The sequence below is a fragment of the Strigops habroptila genome, chromosome 2 (genome assembly GCF_004027225.2).
Source record: "Strigops habroptila isolate Jane chromosome 2, bStrHab1.2.pri, whole genome shotgun sequence".
In the NCBI taxonomy this organism is placed as follows: domain Eukaryota; kingdom Metazoa; phylum Chordata; class Aves; order Psittaciformes; family Psittacidae; genus Strigops; species Strigops habroptila.
The window spans coordinates 42154458-42171169 of record NC_044278.2 but is presented as its reverse complement, the minus strand read 5'-3'; the positions used below and the strand labels follow the sequence as shown (position 1 = coordinate 42171169).

Genomic DNA, 16712 nt, shown 5'->3' with positions numbered 1-16712 from the left:
TGCAGAAGTGGCTGACAGAGCAAGGGAAAGGGAGCTATCAGAGAGATGTTGATGAAGGAGGGCCAGTCACCAGGGGTAACAGCTATAATTTCCCAGCAAGTCTCAACCTCATTTAATCTATTTCTATTAATATTTATTTTTATTCTACAGTCTATTTTCTTTTTATTTAATTTATTTTTAAATTTATTTAATGTAATTACTTTAATTTTATTTTATTCTAAAGTTTTTACAGGGGCTTCAGTACTATACCTTGAGATGGAACTTCATTCTGCTCATGAAGTCAAAATCACTGTATTTGAGGTAACTCCCCACTCTGGTTAGAAAGGTAGAAATGAAAAGAATATGATCAAATAATTGTGTGTCACTCCCCTTCCTCCCCTGCCGTTTCACATTTCTTCACAGATGAGGAATGGAATGTAGTGCCCACAGGGTAAGGCAGTTATTTCAGAAGTTAGTGACTATCACTGTCGAATGCTGAGTGACTCCACCTAAGTAGCCTCTGAAGGTTGAACCCCCTCCCTCTTACCTTTCCAATAACCAGATTACCAGCAACAGCAGTTTGAGGCATTCAGCGTAACATCTGGGACATGCAGACGTTCTGAAAAACAGAAACGCGAGGAATTCCTACACGTAGGCGCCGCAAGTCGTGACTTATCCACAGGCAGTCCTCAGTCGAGCCCACGTCAGTCACTAGATGGCACACTTACACAACGCACTGCGCTTCCTTACCTTGCTCTACAGATGCTGGGCTGCCGCGAAGAGCTTTTCCCACGGGAGACAAGGGATTCTTTGATGCGCAGTGTCCCGCTGTGTACCTTGTATTTTTATTGCAGTTTCCTGCCTTCATTGGTAAGCTTGCAATTTATTGTTAGCACGGCTTTAAGCTGAAACGGGTAGATTCAGATTAGATATTAGGAAAAAATTCTTCACTAAGAAGGTGGTGATGCCCTAGCACACGTCGCCCAGAGAACCTGTGGCTGTCCCATCCCTGGCAGTGTTCAAGGCCAGGCTGGACGGGGCTTGGAGCAACCTGGTCTAGCGGAAGGTGTCCCTGCCCGTGGCGGGGAGTTGGACCTAGATGAGCTTTAAGGTCCCTTCCAAGCCAAACTGTTCTGTAATTCTACGATTCTCTGCCTTCAGTTACAGTTAAATTAGTCTTGCCATCTTGAATCTGGGAGAATGGCTTGTTTCAGCTGCCTCGAGGAACGTCTGCAAAAAGCGCTATGAACCTGGCTTATCACTCCAGCAGTGGTCACGCAGCTGCAAGGTTAGGGGGATGTCTAATTTATTTGGGGGGGAAATAATGCATCGTGCAGCTGCTCTTGGCTACTGTTTTGAAAGAGCAATTTTTACAGAACATTTGTATCCCTTCCATCATTTTATTTACACTCTCCAATTATTTAGTAGAACTTACTGTTGTTATCACTGCTACCAATAGCATAAGCAGTAAGAATCAAAGTGGTTTACCTTTTAACATCCCTGTAGAGAAAAAACGTATATCAAACCAGGTGATGGGCAGAAGTTTCAGTTGTTCTTGCTCAGATCCTACTGTTGTTAGTCCTGCCAGGTGGGCATTATATCTCCTTTACTGTACAGCCTACCTTTATGTTGCAAAAACCCCACAAATTCAATGAAGTTACTCCTACAGCACCTTTTGCTCTGACTTTCAGCCTTGCCAACACAAGACTGTTTATGGGACATGAAACCATATACACATACTTGAACTCTGCCCTTCAAGTGGAGGCACTGGTGCCAGAACCTTGGGCTGGTTCTCCAGCTTGTGTCGAAGTCCACCCCCTGCCTGGCACAAAGCAAACAGCTCCTCGGGGATGCATTTTTACAGCTTGCCAGCCTCGAGTCATGTTTTAAATTGGATCAGCATTTGTAAGGCAAATCTCCTAATGGTGTTTCTAATGACGCCTTGGGCTGCCCAGGGGGCTGATCTCTGAGCACTCTGGTGGGGAAGCTCAAGGGCATGATGTACTTCAGGAGTACACCTAACGTTTCTCAGCTGCCAGCAGGCTTTCAGCCCCTGGGACCAGCCTAGAGCTAGGTCAAAATGGGAATAATGGAGATATCAAGTCCTCAAAAAAACCCCCAACCGTTGCACGGTACAGATATACCCTATGGCACCACGATACCTGCCAAATGTATGTGGAGATACTGTTCCTGATGATTAATGTGAAATCTACCCCAGTCTTCATTTGGGAACAGTCCTTAAATATGGCCATCGGTGATCTCTATACTGTGGGTTGTTTCCTTCAAATTAAAGCTTTTAGAGAATTTTGCCATCAGTCAGAGAGAACATGCCTACATTTCCTCTTTTCTCCTTGCCCCTGTATGAAGCAGCAGTCATGGCTGTCCCAGGGATTTGTTCTTCTGCAGTGTTGATGGACATTGTGCCAGACAGAGGAAAAGATTCTATTTCATACAGAGAAGTAACATAATTCACTGCCCTACCCCACAGTCTGTGGTGCCGAGGGGTTGGAGCATTTTAAAGGCATGTTGCAATTTGCCATCTAGGAGGATTCAGTCATACAGAGTTACTGTGTTCAACCTTACTGTTTTTCTCCTTATAGTTCCGGTTTGGAGTAGGATGTATAAAATCCAGGCTCAGTGTGCCCTCTAGTGAAAGCGTATTCCTTCCTTCTTCTGGTTAAAAAAGTGCTATCAGAATTTAATGTCCTAGTTTTTTCTCCCTCTAAATATGGCTACAGAGACTGTTGATACCACTTACTAGTGGAAAAAAAGTCTTCACAGCAACCTCTCCTGTTAGACAGCAATACTATCTAGTGACGCATGTTATCCATCTCCATTTTAGTTGGTGGTATCTGATAACTTAAGGTCCTGAAGTCTTACCGTGTGGCAAGAAGAAATAAAGCAGGAGCAGAGGAAGAAGAAGAAGAGAACCAGGACTAGTGCTCACACCTGCAACTTTTCTCCATGGGTCATTTTTCCTTGGGCACCTTCTACTATGCCAAAAGACTGCAAGATTTAAAAACATACAGCAACTATTTTGTATCAACTAATGCATACAGTAGGTACATAGTACATAGGTACAACTAACAGGCTACTCAGCTAAGTATTACTTAAGTATTAACTATTACTCAAGTACTTTAGTTCAGGCTACTCAGCTGAGTATTATTAGTATTATCAGGCAGGCAGCTGTTGGTCAAGAGAGGAAGTTTTCATTTCCATGGCTCTTTGAAGTGGATCGTGCCCCCTCGCCCAGTCAAGCTGCTGCCTGATGAATCTCTGCCTTCTTTCTGAGGGTGCTTCATCTTTCCCCCCTCCCCAGTATTTTCTAACTGTTACTGCCTCCACAATTTCACTTCTCCCTCGGTGTTTACTTTCACACGGCTTTAGCTTACACTCTTCTGTGCAGCTGGACAACAACTTTCTAAGCAAAACTCAGCAAGGCATCACAGCTGTGCCCCCACAAAAGCAAGCTTTGGGTCATCACAGGCAGCTGAACATCTGGGCTGCTGTTTGGTGTTTGAAAGTTAGCTGCACATTTCCACCAGAACAGAGACATCATATTGCTCTCTGTCGTGACACCTAGACTGGTGTCATACTGATCATTAACAGTGGGGTTTTTCAATTATGATTAGGGCAGGTTAGACTACTAGCTCTTTGGATATTTTGGTATCGTCATGAAGTTCATGCCAGACAGCTCATTGTAACACCAGCAACAGGGTCCTTGAATTAACCATTGACTGTATCACTGAAAGTCTTTCTGATAAACACACTGGTTTTGATTTCTGAAAAAATCTGCTAGTGATAGAAACTGTCCCACAGGCTCAAATAGGTTGTACCAGTAGTTGCTTTAACCCCTTAAGAAGGACCAAGTGCACCAGAATGTTTTTAGCAAGATGGGTTTGGAATAGACTGTAAAGGATCTGAACAACAGGTTTTGTGGTGGAGTCTTTTATAGAGAACAAAGAGAAAATTCGAATCCACCTTGTGAAAGTTCAGACATACAGGAAGAAGACCAAGCTTTTTGAATAGCGGAGCAGAAAAGCCCCCAGGTAACTGATAACTAAAAGAAGCACTTACTTATCAGAAGTCACACATAAGGAGAATGAAGAATATGATCTTGGTGGGGCAGCTGGAAAAAACCTCTTTGATTTGCTGGTTAATCAGAATGTACTGCAGAGAAATCAATATAAGGATAATCTCATTTGCTATTTATTTCTGGCTCATATTTTCACAGGCTTGGAAATATGCTTTTCATCAGTCATCTACTCTGGAGAGGAACGGCATGAATTTCAACACTTCTGCTATTTTTGCCTGCAAAATATTCAAAATTGTTTCTGCAGAAGCTATGGGCAGCAGTGGGGGACATTTATTTAAAGAAATTTGGAACAATGGATCACTAGTGATTAAAATAAAAATGGAAATTACATTCTGGATGCAGGAGGCAAATGAGTATTGCATTTACAATACTTTGGCATTTAGCATGTATGAACCAACCCCGAGTGCCTGCATTTTGGAAATTTTGAAACCTGGTTGTCTTTTGAATCCTATGAAAAATGTAGATTCAAGCTCCGCATTTTATGCTAATGTGAATAGGTGAAGGAGAATACCAGTTTGTAGAAACAAGGGAATTAGCATGTGAATGGGGAGTATTGGACTTCTCCCTCTTGAAAAGGCAGCTTTCAAAGTAGAAACTGGGATTTAAATCTCACACTGATTTTTCTCTTTTCATATCCCCAAATCATGTTACTTGCAGTGCATTAACAGCCTTTGAGCCTGTACCCCATTGGGCTACAGGTGCTGTCATTTTAACTAATAGCTATAATCTACAAATCTAACAATCAATGAACCAACCTGTTTTCTCTCCCCCTTCCTAATTCTACTTTTGGATCTCAGTTTCAGTTTTCAGGACTGACAGTTATAAAAATACTTGCAGAGAAAGAAGCTGACTGGGAGACCAGCCTGGACTCCCTCCTTCCTCATCAAATCCTGTTTTTCAGAGGACTGCATTGTCACCCTCACCAGAGAGGTTTGTCTCTGGTGCTGATGTATTCCTTGCAAACAAAACAAGCTTGCAGCAGCATGTTGCTGAATAAGCTAGATTGCAGTGACACGGGAGAATTAGTGCCTACTGAAGGGAGACGACTTGTGGAGATAGTTTCAGGAATGTTTCCAGCACAAGCAGCCATCCACATGTCTAAAGCTGCACAGCTCAAACAACTTGGTCCCATACTGCAACGTGTCAAGCCACCTTCAGCAGAGACTATGTTCACATTCTTTGCTCATGTGAAGTAAAAATTCATGAGTCTCTGCTGTGACTGCAATTCTCCAATGAAAGCAAATTTTTGCCTTCCAAGCTCTTCTCCTCCCTCTCCCCCACCTCCATTCCCCTGAATTAGCCACAGTAACCTGCTCTGCATTTCAAACACCTGCTTGCATTTGTGCGATGGCGTGCCTGTTTGCTTTCCTTCATTGCATTTTATTTGCCTTTGTTTAATGATTAAAGCAAAACAAAACCATTGTAGCAGGTAAGTGCCTCCTTAGCAAAGAACAGAGCTTGCAGTAAGTCTGATCTAGGAGCATGACACTCCTGCCTCTGCCAGCACCAGACCTGGGCTGCTCTCAAGCTGAGTCCTGCAAATATGACTTGGTATGATGCTCTCTGCCCCACCCAGCCTCCTTTTATCTGCAAATACATTCACATGATTTTGAAAACAACATTTTAATTGACAATAAAATGGAGATTTTTCAGGTTTATTCCTCTTATTTGTTCGGGGTAACCACAGTAGTCTTCTTATGAAGCAACACTAATCTGAGCTCTGCACCAACTGGGTGTTCCCACTGCAGTACAAAAGAACGGTGGCTAAAATCCACTTGTGCTGCACTGCCAGTTGGAAGGGTAGCAGGAGGTGCAGCTACATTATGCTGCTTTAAAGGTTATAAAGCTCCTCTGTCTCCTGACAATGCCAGTATTTGCCTTTCTGACTAAGTGACTGACTCTTTGATGCAATAGCTGCTTTGCTCCTAGGGGGAATGTAAAGTCACTCAATAAAACAAGTGTTTACAGTGGTAAGATTACAAAGGTTGTTTGTGTTTGTTTGTTTTTAAAATGGGTATGTATTTGTCTTGATTGCCCTACTGGGCAAGAAAAGTTTTTTTATCAGTTCAGTGAAAATCTTGATTGGCACAAAACCAGTGTTAGTGCTGCCTTGCAATGAGATGCAGCGTCTCCCAAAAGGATTTAATCATAGAGCACCCGTGATCTTCTCAAGAAGAGGCAATTTAGGTGGTAGCTGGGGGAAGAGAATGCACCATTTTTCCGTTCAAGTAACCCTAACTGTCCTTTGAAAGCAGTAACTGGTGTCACATTCCTAAATCTGCTTTATAGTTTGCTAATTTCAATGAACTCCCATCTGTGCCAGAATCAGAAAACTACCCCTGTAGTTAGGCTGTGCTTAAAGATGAGATACTATAATATGGCTGAACAAATCTCATGATGAAAGAAGTGGCTCTGCTATTACCCTGGTTTCTTCACAGCTCTGGAGAGGATCTGTAACCTCTTCTCTTCACTGTTTTGGTAAGGAGCAGGGAAGTAGGAGCACTTCTCTGCTCCTGCGGATCGACTCCCTAAACTGGCATAGCCTGAGGTTGGGTTTGCCTTCAGCGGAGTAAGGTGGCATTCCAGGAAAGGTGAGGTGGGACAGTCCCTCACGGCGGCTGAGGAGCCTGATACAGCCACAGCCATCATCTGTATTTTTCACTTGTTAGGCCAAGAGGCTCAAAATTAAATGGCACTGCCAAGTCCAGCCATTTGCAGACAGCATTCCGTGACAACTCAGGACTGGCTTATCTAGAGCCATCAGCTGCTGGGCACCCTTTGATTCCTGAGCCTGAGCATTAGCAAGGCAGCCAAGTGACTTTAGGCTAGGGCCAGGGTGCAGATTCTTCCCCTGACCTGCCTCAGCTTCCTACCTTCCTTCAAACTATTTACCAAGAGATGTAGTAAGCTATTTTTCTGTACCATTAATATTATTCATAGGAGCCCCTTTTGGTTTATTCAAGACAGAATACTGTGCTGTATTGAGCTGAGTGTTTTAAGTCGACTTTTCTCCCACATCCTGCAAATGTACATGCTTATACAGATGTGCCTCACATTTGTCTTTGTCTCTATGTGAACCTACAACAAATCATAAAGATTGAGTGGTATGTCTATATTTTACTGAAAAGAAAAAGAAACCTCCGTGGTATCAGTATATGTGGTCAGGAGACTTTTTGGCAAAGCATTTTATTAAAAAGTATTGTAAAAAATTGAGATGTTGGACTCTTCATTAGGGACTGTAGTGACAGGACAAGGGGGAATGGGTTTAAACTTAAACAAGGGAAGTTCAGGTTAGGTATAAGGAAGAAGTTCTTTACCATGAGGTTGGTGAGGCACTGGAATGGGTTACCCAAGGATGTTGTGAATGCTCCATCCCTGGCGGTGTTCAAGGCCAGGCTGGACAGAGCCTTGGGCAACATGGTTTAGCATGTGGTGCCCCTGCCCACGGCAGGGGGGTTGGAACTAGACGATCTTAAGGTCCTTTCCAACCCTAACTATTCTATGATTCTATGATAAATATACTCATTTTAAACAAATTCCTTGGTGGCAAGAATGGGCTGAGACAATAAACAAATACGGAAGTATTTACAAAGCAATTCTAAATGTTAATGTTGAGTAACAATAAATATGAAAATCATCTTTATAATTCCTATCCTATAATCACAGGATTACAGACTGGTTGAGGTTGCAAGGCACCTCTAAGAAGAGGAGAACCTCCCTGGTACAATTTCCCTGCTCACGCGGGCCACTGAGAGCTGACTGCCCACGTCTCTGCTCAGACATCTTTGGATATTTCCAAGGGTGGAGACTCCACAGCCTCCCTGGTCAATCTGTGCCAGGACACAGTCCAAGCTCTCTCAGCCTTTTCTCACAGGAGAGGTGCTGAAGTCCCTCCATCACATTTGTGGCCCTTCATTGGACTCTCTCCAGTATGACCATGTCTCTCATACTGTGGAGCCCAGAGATAGACTCAGCACTTCAGGTGTGGCCTCACCAGTGCTGAGTAGAGGGGAAGGATCATTTCCTTTCACTTGCTGACAGTGCTGGCAATAATCATAACAACTGAAATATTTCACTTGTTTTCACAACTAAAATTATTTTGAAGGACGATACAAAATGATTTTGTAGAAGAAAAACATTTTGCATTTAGGTTTTCTGATAACTTAGTAAACTCAAACCTGTAAAATCAGAATTGCAACTATGATACTCATGAATACATGAGATGTGATTTGGAAGGGAGATGTAGTTTGAATGAAACGGACAGAAATGGTGTGCATTTCCTAATGTTTTGGCAGTCAGAATCTAATACCCTGCTGACCATCACTGCAGCACATCTAAACCATTTCACACACACAATAGTCACTTAATCAATTTATGTGACTTACAACATATCTGTGAGAGGGAAAGGGGCTCAGTTTCACTTCTATAGCGAGGCATTTTTGGGGGAGGAACAATATTTAATATTCTTATGGCATTAAATTTTCAGCCAATACTGAAGAGCAATGAAAGCACTATTCATGCAAAAATACAAACTACAATAAATTAATCAAAATCTGATCTCAACCGGTGAAAAATTAAACAATAGTCCTAGCAAGCTGGTGAATACCATACCATTATAACCAGTGAGCTAGGAGACAAATAAACCACCTGAAAAATGCAGCCTTACACCTAAGTGTAGTTATCCTTCCCCTCACTGTGCCTGGCTCAGAAAGATTACTTTTTGTGTCAACAGAACTGGACTCTAGCTTTCAATTATGTACATTAAGAAAGACAGTGAGGGGTGACACTAGTCCCCTTATGTCTCCCTCAGAGTGATGTGAAAGTATCAAGAAAAGGACAATTTCTGAGAGCAACTCCCTCCAGTGCTGCTTTATCTCAGTTGATTGCTGATCCCATGGCTGCCTGGATGCTTTCTGTAGAGAGGTCCAGCTTATATTTTACACTGAATTTTATCTGGAAATGCGAGTTTTGCTCCCCTGAGGGTAACAGCTGTAGCACAAACAAGACACAGTCCCTCTGAGCTATAGGGTATAGATACCTAGGCCTGCTTATGCTAGCTTCAGTCATGGGTGCACCTGATGAACCTTTTTTTTCCTTTCCCCCCACTTAGAAAAAGTCATCTTGTAATCTTATCTTATTCATTATGCATGTGTAATATCAAAATAGCAGAAGTCAATACTGGTCAAGTGATTAAGGGCTGGTGAATGTCTGCTGAACACAACTGAAAATGGCCTCTAAAGGCAAGCATGTAGCAACCGTAACAATAAAGACGGTCTGTGCTCTTCATTCTGCTTTTCAGTGTGCCCATCCCACACCACTCCCAGCTTCAGCTGAGAAGAAAAGCATTAAAACTACACAGATGTGGAAATGTTGTTAATCATTTCAGTCTGACACCCTCATATTTATTATTCAATTGCTTAATGAAGTGTAAAGATGACTTTGGACCATCTGTAATTCCATTCTTAGCTATGTCCACATTCATATATTTATCTAATCTCTCAAAGCTAATCCACCTACAACAAATGCGCAGACCTGAGTGATGATGCAACTTGGAGAAAGTAACACTTCCAGGTAGTCAGATCTCTGTAGAGAATCCATTTCTCACCTGAAGAATGGCATTTTATGACTCCTGTTATCCCAAAGCACACATCCACAAGCAAACGCTGAAGCAAAAGTTTTCTCCCCACCCATGAAGCTCTCCGGCTATGCTTTCCCACTGCTTATCAGAATAATCTGCAAAGCAAGCTGCATATTATGTTTAGTAGGTAGAACATTTGTTTATTTCTCTTGCTAAATTACAGTATTTTCCAGTCACATTCTTCAAGCAGGCCCTGTATAGAGGTCCAGGATATGGTACTCCTAGAAAAGCCACCAGCTGTTGGCAGCCGGCCTTCAAGTCTGAATTGAGGCCTAATAAATTTACCAGGATCAGGTGCATGCATATGCCAAATGAACACGATGCATTTACTTCTCCCTTGGACTATGTATATAAAAACAAATTAAAATGTCATGGGATTCTTATTTGGCATTGGTCTCGAGCCCCACTGTAGGCATGGATCTGAGCAACCACACTTGCATCCTGATGTGACTTCCCACTGTTAAGAAGAACAGGAAACTACCACCATGATGAAAGAATGGCCGTACAATACCTACCAGAAAAGCTTATCTCTAACCAAAACCTAGCGCTACTATAACCATGACAAAGGTTTCCTGTACTAGTGAGGAGATACAAACTTCCTTTAATGGTTTTTTCTTTCTCCTTGCAGAACTTCACCTGCTGGAAGTTATACTTAGGGCTACTTTGTTAGGTCACTGTACACAGATATAACCACTATGTTTGCCTGTTTTCTCCTCTAAAACCAATTTTCTCACCTAGACCATTCTATAAGCTACAGTTGGCAAACTACTGCAGAAAATCAAGTAAAATATATCTTGCTGTTTACAGTGAAGAGGAACTCCTGAATCTGGCAAAAAGCAGCATCAGCAGAAGGTGCAAAAGTGTATTTGAAGTCCAAGACGTCAGAAAAAGGACAAAGATGATGTTTAACCTGTGCTATGTAAAACAGTTCAATTTCTTTACTGTGCACTTCCAAATCAGTCATAAATAAACTGAATAAATATATGACAATGGGAATAATAAAAGCTTACTGGTTGAATAAATGCAGAAAAGTAGTTTTAACAAAGAAATTGGAGAAACTACGGTCATTAATTTAAACTTCCCATGGGCTCAAGTTAAGCCTAAAAGCCCCACCAACTCATGTGTAAATCTATAGAGTGAAAAAGCCCAATGATCAGTAAGAACCATGGGCTAATAAAACCTACCAGGTCAGACAAACCTGATACCCAAACCCACTGTAATTGCATGTGTGTTATATAAAGGCATTCTAGTGCATGTAATGCTTATTGATTTTAGAAAAGCATTTGACATGACACTGAATTAAAAAATTTCTGGCATTTGGTGCATGAGATACAAGGAAATACCATAACGGGGTGAAAAGGAGACTGATCGATGAGGAGGAACAAAGTAATGTACCACTGCATCCCCAGAGGGCAGAGCTGCTATTGGAACAGAGGCACTTCTCTCAACCCATTTTCTACTCCCAAGATCTGGGAGAGGAGGCAATCAGAAAATGCACTTGTGCTTCCTCAAAAATGTCTCCTTTTTGTTTGACAGGAAAATGGCTGATAATTAATTACAAAGAGTGTATTTGGAATCAGAATTTTTTCTTACTTTGTTTGCCTCTTGGCACACAGATACTTCTGGAAAGTGCAGCCTAGGAGCAGGAATTATACTCTGAAATATTTTTCACATCCAGAAAGTTCCACAATGACAAGCATGACTGTTCTTCCCAGTTGTCTCTGGAGCTGAACTTATATATATATATACACATTTTTTTTTTCTTAAAGAATCCCATGATTTTCAAAGAAGAATATTTTATTGTTTCTATAAAAAACTATGACGCTTCCTGTTCTCACCTCATGGGTTGCAGTGAAACCAGAAAGCCCCAGTTTCAGGACAGCCAATAGGGCAGAGCTGTGGGGCATGAAAGCCTTGGGAAACATCTTTCTCCAGTCCTCCAGCCTGCTCAATAGGACATCAAATACCAGCATAAATGGGAACAACTTCCTGTGACATTATGGTGATTTTCAGACAAGACCGGCAGCTTCTTCTTGAAGGTTTGAGTGCACGGAAAACAAATGTTCTATGTAAACTGAACAAAAAGTCCATTTTGCTCCAGCTGAGGATTTTCAGACCCAAGATGACTCAAATCTATTCCCCTAAATGGCAGAGGTTTTTCTATTTATCTAAGTATACAAGCACTTCTGCTGCATGGTGAATTCCACGTAGCAAGGTCTAACCCCTTTTCAGCTTCTTCCTTGCAAGGCCCCTGCAGGCTTCAATTTCTGCAAACAAAAAGGTGCTAAGATGATTTTCCCCAAAGATAAAGGTATGCCAGGGTGTGGTTACAGCAACTCAAACTGAAAGAAAGCTTTGGACTTTCCCTTAGGAGACTCCCTAGCAAGGGAATTAAAACATAATCAAGAGATGGAACTTCTGTCAGGGGCACTTCCCTCCTACTAATGCAAATTTAGTGCTGTCGTCCTCCTCCTCCAAGCAGATCATCAATCCCATTTTAAAGGATCTGGTACAAAACCCAGAGATGTATTTCTTGCGTATATCTAGTGACTCTTCCTCAGCTAGTGTTCTTGCAAGCTGTTTCTGGAAGAGAAGATTGAGTGTAAATTCTTGGCAGACATGTACTTACTGCTGGTTAGATTCAGTTGTGCACATTTTAGATGCGAGTTAGGACCTGGCTGTGGGTTTTGTGTACATTTGAATGGCAAAGTGAGCACCAAGACATAGTGCTGTGTGGAAGGCATGGTTCAGGTATGGTTCTGTGCCTCCCAATCGTAGCTCTACATGACTTGTTTCAATGGTCACTCTTATGGCACAGGAAGAACAAAATATCATGGCACTAAGGATACTCCTCTTAGACCGTTTCCCTGTTCCTTTCTGATTACCATTACTTTGCTTTACCCTGTTTGTTAGGTTAAAATGAGACTTTCCAACTCACTAACATTTTTACCTGCCTGCTGGGAGAATACCTCCTGCCTCAGGAGCATTGGGTTGAGAATTCTGCTCATGCCTTTAGGATGCTGGCGGGGCACTTGGACAACCACAAAGACTGGCTCCCGTCCAGAGCCCACAAAGACTTGCCCTCCTTCCCCTCAAACGCATTTGAGAAAGGGGCATGTGTGAAACTTTGTTGGGGAAAGAGAGAGGAACACATATGAAACAAAAGGAAAAAGTGTGGTGTAGTGTTAAATAAGTCCGTGAATTCATACAGTGAGCTTTCCTCACTGCCAAGAGAAGTGGGTAAACTCTTCTTCTCTGCATTCACTCTCAGTTATCTCAACAGCAAGGGTTTTCTCTCCTGTGTGCCTTAACAATTTCAGAAGAAAAACACCTATTTCTTTTCCCTTAGAGAAGAAATTTTTACGGGCTATTAAAGAATCTTGTAGCTCTGGCCACCAATATTGGACACACAGATGGTGTCATCAGATAGAAAGCAACATCACCACCAAGTAGAGTAAGAGTTCTATTTACTCTAAAGCAAATCCTTGAGGATAGTTTTTTAATTGAAGGAGCTGTAGAAGGCATACTCTGAAAAACCCTGTCACACCTGAGCCAGCTAATCAGAAGCACTGACAAACCATGGTATTTTAATTTATAAAGAGAGTCAAGAATTCCTTTAACTTCCTAACTTTAAGATTTGCTGAACATATTTTCTGAAAATCCCTGTTGGATCCTGTAGAAAGACTGATGAAGGTTACTGGTCACCTCACTAGGCTGAGGAACACTAAATGCAATGACTACCAGCTTTCGCTGGCAAAAAAAAACTTGGTAAAGAAACTTTATTTTCTCGGGTAATAGACAAGAACGGCTGAAAATGTAGACTGTGATAGTAACAGAATCTAATACAATATGTGCATTCCTGAAAGTAATGACCATATTTACTTTAAACTTATGCCTTTGAGCACTATCAGTCTTCTGATCATTATGAGTAACAGTCCATCCAAACGTACCCGAGTTCATAAATACTAGGAAAAGATAAATTATTAAAAATAAAACCAGATCTTTTTTTAAGTTTAAGAAAGCCTCATTAAGAAACTTCATCCCTTTCTAACTCCATGTGTTCTCAACGTGGCTTTACATGATCCACTACTTGAATCTACCCTTGAAAGCATATAATGGCAGGTGGGAAAATACAATGGTGTTATTGAGAAAAATTAGTGCTATGAACAGAAGGAATTTGTATGAAGCATCACAATACCCTATAATAGTTTTTCCTGTTCTATGCAGTTTTTTTTCTTCATCTTGTAAAAGGTACTTCAGGACTATAATTCTCTGTGTGAATTCCCTCCAAATAACTGTTATTTGGTTCCTATCATTGTTAGCGTTTCAATTGTATTACACCCATTCTCAATGAGTGCTTTGGAACTTTAAGATAGAGGGGTTACAATAACTTCAACGTAGAGGTTTCTTGGTAAAAAAAAAGAAAAAAAAAATATACTATGAATTCCATGAAGTCAGTGTGTCTGGAAAACACTAACAACCATGTTTTGTTGGTTTACAGTTTAACATTCCTTTTCCCCTCCTCTGACATCCATACAAAGAAGTTCATTATGCTGAATTCCCTGAAGCTAGTTTATAGACCTACTGAATATTCTGCAGTGAAGAAAAACAAGCTTTGTTAAGGAGATTATGGCTCTGGTGTTTTAACAATCTGAAATTTTTGCTGCAAATAAATCTTAATTGGATGAAACATTACACGCAAAAGCTTTGATCCCTGAAAATAGAAGTGCATGTAACATAAATGTCAAGAAAGAACAAGATCTGAAGATGGAACAAAAATGTGTCTTCTAAATTGTCTAGACAAAGTTTCGCTACAAATTTCTACAGGAGTGAATCTCTAACCATAAGTAAGTGCTAAGAAAACTCAAATTTAGCAAGACCTTTCTTTTCCAGTATCTTAATTTTCTGACTACTAGTCATACAAGCGTTCCCCATTTATCCCTGTGGCTCCACTGAATTAATGTGTAAAGACTAACCCCGTACTTACAGCAGCAAAAGCCCTTCCACATATACTCTGTCACTAGGGTACACTCCCCATCACAGCCAAAGCACAAAACTAGGGGAAGCCAGTTTTTAAGTATCAACATTGAATTCAGTGGGAAGCAGTCAGTGCTTAAAATTTCTGAGGGTAGGAAACACCAAAAAGCTTTTGGTTACATAAATATGCTCTACATCAGATCCCCCGTTTTAGGGAATCACTCTGCAGTGAAACCTAGTATTGCTACTTTTCCCTTTCCGAGTTTCTGTGGTTTGTGAGTCAGAAGCATTGATTTTACATCAACTCCAATACAGAAACCCAAGAGCAATCATTAGGGCAAGGTTAGCTAGTCATAATAAAAAATCCATCTCCTTTGTCACAGCAATGACCCAACAAAAACTGATGTGATGAGCAGGTGTGCTGTGAAGGCTGAGGCTCCCTGGGGGCTCCCTTGTGGTGCTCGTTCTCAGCTCAGGGTTCTAGCCAGTGTCCATAGCAAAATCCTAATTCACCTCCAAGGGCTGAGGTTTCCGACTGCCTGCATGCCCAACATTTTTTTACCTGAATGTGGACTAAGATGTTCTGGCTACTAAAGGGACATGTAAAACTGGGGCATCTTTGACCCCTACCCTACTTCTAGTTATTCCAGCTTTGAATTTAAGCAGAAAATATGAAAATAATACCCTTGATAAAAGGGACATGCTAAGCACCCAAGAAATTCAGCAGTGTTAGCTGTGTTATCAATGTTAAAATTAACTTTTCCTAAGAGGCAAATCACAGGATGACAGAATCATAGAATGGTTTGGGTTAGAAGGGACATTAAAGCTCATCTGGTTCCAACCTCCCTGCCACGGGCAGGGACACCTTCCACTGGACGAGGCTGCTCAAAGCCCTACCCAGCCTAGCCTTGAACACTGCCAGGGATGGGGCATCCTTCCAGAGTGGGAAATCCTTCCTTCCCTGCACATCTCTAAAGGCTCTTTATCATCCAAACAAAAATTCAGGGAGGCACTCACTGAATGAGCTGCAGGAAGAGTTTCTACACCAGATGTGTGCTGAAATGCAGAAAGGAGCTAGGTATGAGAAATCCAAATGGTCAAAAAATCCTGCTTTTAGCAAAACTCAGCTTATATTTTAAGTCTACTGACCCCAGTGACATTTTCTATTTAGCACGGGTTGTGCCACTAACTTCTTTTTATTTAGACAGATTGATTAAGAACTAGGTTTACGTGTATGTTTGTTGCTGTCTTGCATTGGTAAAATAACCATGGAACTACCTATGTGCATTTTATGCTCTCTCAAGCAAGTCTTGCAGTCTTCTTACACACAAGGTTAGGTAGAGTAGTTGGGTGAGTCTGGGATTTGAATTTTTCTTAAGTGTGTGTATGAACAGTGGTCAGATAATTCGATCTATTGGTTACTTCACCAATTCCTATAGTGTCAAGAGAAGCTAGCGAGAGCCCATTTGATGGGAAGAGCACACCTCTCTTTTCCAGTGACTTTGCCCATCTCTTCATTATGGTTTTAGTCCAGCACAGAAAAAACCAACTCCAATTTCCACCTGGGCTAATAATACAGGTTTAAAAAATTCCCAACAAAGCGATGTTGTGACCCTGTTTATATTGCAAAAATATTCTGTGTTTAGAAAGTCAACTCGGTAGTTAACTGTTGTCCTGCTGTTTTTTGAGGCCGAAGTGAAATCACATTTGGATTACTTAAAAATAGGAAAGATATATAAAATCAAGTGGCTTAAATTACGACAATGTATCATCCTTTGAAGTTGCTAATTTCATCTTAGTTTGGGGAAACACTGTTCTGTCTGCAACACAAACCAATATTATTTCCTGCCAGAAAACTCTGCAACTCAGTTCAGAGTTATGCTATAGAGAAATCAAAATAAAACCCGTAAGAGTATATAACAGAAGTTTTAGAACACTTCTCCTCATCTGCCAAAAAAGCTTCAGAATTACAGGAGATGTTTCATTTTGTCAGCCTTGATTACATGACATGCCTCTTCAAGG

The 16712-nt window shown here is 41.3% G+C and overlaps 1 long non-coding RNA gene across 1 annotated transcript; it reads left to right on the top strand.

Moving 5' to 3' along the window:
- Positions 1-246: 246 nt before the first annotated feature.
- On the top strand, positions 247-6062 carry LOC115602888. The gene is made up of 3 exons (XR_003989728.1): positions 247-1267; positions 2822-3037; positions 4214-6062. It is a non-coding gene; the product is annotated as an uncharacterized LOC115602888 (long non-coding RNA).
- The last annotated feature ends 10650 nt before the right edge of the window (positions 6063-16712 follow it).